A 6,809-nucleotide genomic window follows, 5' to 3' on the forward strand; every position below is an offset into this window, starting at 1 on the left:
GACCCTCCAAATTTAAGATTTCCCCTTTTTAACTCCAGTAAAAGACTCATTCGGGTAAATCATCATATAGGGGAGACATACATTGCTCGAACCCACCTTTTTTACCTCAAATAACTCCCCAAGTTAGTTGGCTTGGATGTCTCAAGGGTTCAAAGGTCTGGTTCTATGCGCATAAATCTGTGTGAACCCGATCTAATCATATGAATTCTAGACACATTAAGCATTACTAAGCATATCAATTTGTAAGGTTCTTAAATCACGCTAGATTTTTATGGGCGTTAAAAACACATAGGTATGTGAGGTCAGCCCCCAAAAAGGGAGCCTCTATCGCAAACGAGTACTGTAAAGCACGGCACCGTCATGCTATTGATTGTATGTGTTCGTGTATGTTTATTGGACCTGCAACAATTTGTCTGCTCGCTGCCAACGTAAAGGGATGAGTGGTTATTTTACCCAACGTCCTAATTAATATATGTGCAGTTAATTTAGGTATTAATAGGTAATTTAGTTAATATATAAGGCTAAGATCTAATTGATAACTCCCTTTTTAAAATCAAACCATCCCTCCCAAATATCAAATCTCAAAATCTCCATTGGTGACCATGCTCAAGAACAAGCTTTTTAAGTATTTTCTTGGTGCATTAATATCCAAACTTCATTTGTCTTATTATGTTAAAGTATGGTAGGACTTCATCTTTAGTTAATACTCTATCTAAAGAGTTTTTTCAAATGTTTTTCAAGTATTATTCTACGTAAAAAAATCTCATCTTTCAATGTACCCATGGGTTTATTTTTAAAGTTATTTTGGAAAGAATTCTAATGATTATAATAATATTAATCTATGGTTTAAACATGATTTTATATCAAATTCGATGAACAACCCATCATCTCTTTATCCTCTCAAAATATGACATGTTATGGGTCTGGTGATCTTGATTAGATTATGAGATATTGATCAATCATAGTCTTATCTATATCAATTGATTATGAATTATGTACAATTGACCAATTATGATCATTAACTTTGAAATTTGATAAGTTGACCAATTTTCTCTAATTATCTTATAATGTATATTGAACTATGATGATTGGTATGGTCCACTTATTGTCGTGGTGTTTACATTCTCGTGCATATTTATGTGATTATTATGGACTTGAAGGAGTTAGATGCAAGATGACTTAATGTAATGATTTCCAAGTTATGAAGTTGAAGTGTGTAGCCTTGATTGTAGTATCATGTCTAAGTAAATTAATGTTATGTGAAGTTATACGTATATTCTTCCACACTAGTTTCATGAGCTAGGGGTGCATTTGATGATGTATGATGATGGTCATATTAGGGTTAGGTGTGGCCTCTATGGCCTATGATTATTAATATTCTAATGGCATTACCCCTACCTACGAAATCCTTATATGAATGTGTGATAAAATTTGCTAAGAGTCTTATATTCTTATGTTGAATATGCTTTTGTCTTCTATGATGAGATGTTAGTGTGTGTAGTCTAGTACTTCATAGCTTTGATTTGTATGACTTGAGACTTGAGGACTTTTGTATATGTGTTGTGATCTTTAGAAAGTGGCTTCCTTAATGTTATGTTATAGACATTACGTGATCATGTTGACTGATACACACACACTTCATGCATTCCAATAAGTATGGTATATTCATGATGACTAAGGAAAAGATAGTTCACCTATGCATCATTACCTATTTTTATGTATGTTAAGTATATCATTAATGAAGTTATCATCATGTGTTATTATAGGTGTTTATGTAAACGTAGATATAACATATGTATGAACACACACATGATTGTACGAATGGTAGACTCATGTGAAAGGATATTATCTTATGAAGTAGGTTCTATGATGTAAGGGCATTCTCATATTAAAATCTTTCGAGATATATGATGTATGAAGGAGCAAGATTCTAAAGCAAACTTTATGAACTAATGTACGAAAGTATTAAATATATACAAAAAGAGTCATTGAGATTAGCCCGAGTGAACATGACAAATGACAGTGGTAGCTCATATTTAGTAAGTCCGGCTTTCCACAAGAGAACATTCACGTTAACCACGTCATGTTTCCAAATATGGATGTTGTTTCATGATATGGAAACCTCAACTCTAGCAAGTCAAGATTTCTAGTAGAAATCTTTATGTTCGATAACTACGTCCCCCCAAAGGTTTTAGCTACGTGATACATAGAACAACTATTTTGTATGAAGGTCCTATCGTAGCAAGTAGTACCCTCTATTTTTGATGTGGGAGTAGAACTCGCGATACCATGTAGATCACATGTTCTATGTCGGTTATTGCTATGTCTTCCTAAGGTTAAGAAATATTAGACTATGAACTCTGATTCTAACTCCATGAAAATTTTACTTAGCTTAGGTATGACTATGGACCCTACCCCATCATTCAACTAGTGACTTCAAGAAAGGATAACATTGGAGTTGTATGTACACTTGAGGGTTTCTTCAGGAAAGAAATAAGGTAAAAGAGAAGTATAGAGTTGTATGTAATAAATATGCCTCAAAATGTGATAAGTGGCTGCTGGTTTATTATGAATAGTATCCATATCTACTTTATATATATGAACTATGTTGTGGTTATTGTGCCAATGTTCAAGAAGTTTACTAAAAAGATATGATCCACGATTTCCAAAAAATGTCCTTTTAAATGCAAGTATTTGTGTGGTTGCCATATTTGGTACATTCTTTTACTAATACAATTTTTTCTTCATATTTTGACACAATGTGTAGGTGGTGATTGCTAGATGATCTCTCAACTTGAAGTAATGGGGTCCTTATAATTCAAGGATTTCCCTATTTCAAGTTCTTATTCAATTGATGTAATCGCTTAGTACTTGCTTTATGTTTTTAAGGGTCGTGTACCTATACTTTTCTATTGAGTTTGTCTTGAGTTAACAAACGATTCTTACAGTCTAAATATGTATTATTACATTTTATATAAATATGAAGTGATGATTCTAGCATAAGAAGTTCTATGAAAAGTACTAAATTCTCAGCTATTCTTGTGACTATGCAATGAAATATGCCTAAGGCCATGTATAAGACCTCAAAGAGGTTAAGTATGTCGCGTTACTTCTAGGGGTATCCCCGATCGTGACACTAATATCCCGATTAGTCATGTTAAAGGTAACCACTGGAACCTCATTCACTTGATAAACTATAGGGACTTAATCATCTTGAGGAACTTAAAAACCTTGTAAAACATGAACATCATAGGGAGGAACTTCCTCATTGACCACTTCTTCCTTGAACCTCCTTGTGGGAGTCCATCTGGTATGCATATCCTATTAACACAAGAAAAGAGATCATGAAAAGACACTTATAAGCTCCACTCTATGGAATGGCACAAAAATAATAAAAAAAGGAGACTTCTATCTTGCTATATCTTCTTGATCATTGATGTGTCGCGACTCAGAATCAATGGACAAGACTCTACTAGACGTGGCTTTCATGATACTTTGTATCCTAAAACTACTTCATAACCTTATGCTGTGATACCAAGTTTGTCACGATCCAAAGTACACCCTAGAAGTTAGGCATCCTTAAGTCACCACACTACATATTCAACGTCTCAAAGGTCTTATACAAGCCATTAAAAATTATTCATTGCATATATATGTATTTAAAGTAGTGTGAAATTATAAACTTTTCACAACAGTAGTTCAAACTCTTTTCTGGAAACATAAGAAAGACTAAGTCTTTTCATACCAATCTTAGACATTAAAATCTTAGGGTCACCACCCACACATCAACAAAATGGAAAACCAAAGACTAATACAATTTGATTCAAAAAAGAAAACTAAACATAACTATCTTGAATCATATGAAGACATACAAAATAGGCTGGAGATAATTCTATTCCAAAGTTTCACTTCCACAGTCTCCTCACTTGTGTAATAAAAATCATATGAAATTAGAACATTTAATGAACTAACTATGGTGATATGCAATAAAATTATACTAAAATGGACATTTAATTTATAACATGCTTTTTTATGCTCTTTTGATATAAATCTCATTAAAAAAGTATACGAACAACTTTAAAGAAAATATACATATATGGGATATATTTCAAGTAATCTATAAGAGAGAACCATTACCATTTTGAAAATACATAAGCATTTTGACTACGTACAAAAGGTTATTGTAAGACTCACTTCAGTGAGACAAGAAGATGCTTCTCATACACCCTCTACAAGCACACCTAAGTAATCCTCAAGACTACCTAAAGTAAGATTATTCTTTACATTACAATAATGCATTTTTCCACGTTCATTATGCAACCTATTTTCATCTTTAGACTCTCCATCTCATGTTATACTAACACCCACCTAAGTAAGACGTGATGAGACCGCCAATACACTATCAAATCAACTTACCTGAGAACCTTTCTATTAAACATACATTAACTAAGTAGAAAATACTCAATAAGAAATTTAAGAGACATTTATAATTTAGATGACTTCACATAATTGTCTTGGAGGACCAAGGGAACCTCACCCTAGCATCTTCAAAGCCTACTCGCGCCATGTATAGCTATTGTCCCATTACACTACCTACACTTTGTAGAGCTTCTCAAACAGTAGAATTCATCCCACATGATGAGAATATGAATTAAATTACATATACTATACTACATAGGTATGAAATCGAAAAGTCTATCCCTACTCTAAAGAGGTCTTCTAGTTGTCAGTGGTAGAACTAGGACACAATCCATGTTGGAACATGGTTAAGGAATGTCAATGTTTATTTGTACTCTAGTATCATCTTAATTAGATCCACTACCACAAGCATATTCATTCGGTGCTTATCTATGGTCTCAGAGAATAAGTTCATTCATATAAAGGTATATGAAAACGTATCATTTCTTAGTCATACAAAATCATAATACCCCTAGAAAGGTTGGGTCTACTAGAGATACCACTCAATTGAAATAAGGATAACTCTTATGACTTAATTAGAGATGGTTTCCTGCACTTTCATCAAACCTATAACTAAGTCCATCATTCCACTCACGAAGGACACCATTTCGGACATTCACATAACCGCTTCTATTAAACTTCTTTTCTATGTTCAAGGTTCAATTTTCTTGAACTTCTTTTCATGTTCAAGGTCCTATATTAGTCTCTCTTAGAAATAGATCCATGATAGATCTACCAATCCTAGACTTTCATTCACCTTTATTTCATACGCATGCATGACAATGGTGCTTAATCCTTCTAAGTCAAGAGTTCAAATTCACATAATTTTCGTGTATCAAGTAGAGGGATCTATGTATAACATTAAATAAACAATTATACCACACATGAAAAACCAAGTCTACCTAAAAATATACCCTATTAACATACATAGAAAAACATCATGGTCTACCATAGTCACATATAGTCATTTGGGGGAAATAAGGACTTAAACTTACACATACACATTCACATTATCATCCATAACGTATATCATCAATAAAAGCTTAAAAATGGTAATAACAAAATTTACAGAACAATTCCAACAAGGCCATGTCGATAATAATTATAGCAAATAACACCACAACAATAAGTGAAACATACCAATCCATAACATTCAATATCAATAACACACTATATATAGATTAGGTCAACTTACAATCTTTACATCATTATCATCAACATTCCTAAGCCTTTTTCAATCAATTTACTTAATCAAGGTTCTTACCAATAGCCATATACATAATACCAATCAAACTACCAATCAATCTCAATGATTCAGCACAAAATGTAACATGAATTAAATAATTATAAGTACCCTATAAACAATTATATCATGATCTATACATAATTCCATAGTCCAATACAATCTACACATAAATTTACTAAGATCAAGCCATGATAAATTCACCTACTTTAGAGCCACAAATAGTGATTCATAAAAATCATAGGTTCATATATTTTTTGATCTTAAAAAATTTAATAAACATTGATTATATCATAAAACATAGATTCAAAACCATTTATTCAAGAACCCATGGCTAGAATTAAAAGTAGAAGTTCAGAGTTTTAGAAAGCATTAGAAAAGCATTTTGAATTTGACTCCTTCTTTGGAAAATGATTCCAGGATGAAACGCTATAAATATATTGAATATAATCCACCAAATTTATGGATAATAAATGGAGAAATCAAATTCATAGCCTCTACCTTTCTTCAAGCTTCAATGGAGTCTAGAGAGCTCTTTTTATTTTTGGGTTTTAATTTTGAAAAATGAGGTATAACTTTAGGATTTAGAGTCCTAACAAACTTATTATATTATAAAAGACCCAAAATAACTTTCCATGACTTAAATAAGAGCCTAAGTGAATTTCTCGAAATACCCCCAGATTTGCCTAGACACCTGCAGAAAATTGCAAATGTCAATTGACGTTAACATATAATGGCCGTCTACAAGACGATGGACCATCCTGCAGGCTGTCATTTTTTTCCGACACTACTGACTCACGGGATTAATCTCCCACACCTAAGAATAAAGAAAGTCACCATCAACGGGTCGTAGAAAACTTTATGGGACATCATTCAAGGTTGTCAATTTGGACTCCATTCGGTAGTTTCTTGCAAAAGTTTAGGACCTCCTCATGGACCTTTACGGTGGTCCTCGCTGATGATGACCTAAATCTAACTATTTATTATATTGATAGATTATTAAGAATATTTGATGTGTTATTGTTGAAGTTACTATTATATGATAATGGTAATAGAATTTTTAATAAATGTTGTGTAATTGAGGATGAGATCTTGAAGGATATTCTTG

This window comes from Solanum lycopersicum, chromosome 9 (genome assembly GCF_036512215.1).
Source record: "Solanum lycopersicum chromosome 9, SLM_r2.1".
Taxonomy (NCBI): Eukaryota; Viridiplantae; Streptophyta; class Magnoliopsida; order Solanales; family Solanaceae; genus Solanum; species Solanum lycopersicum.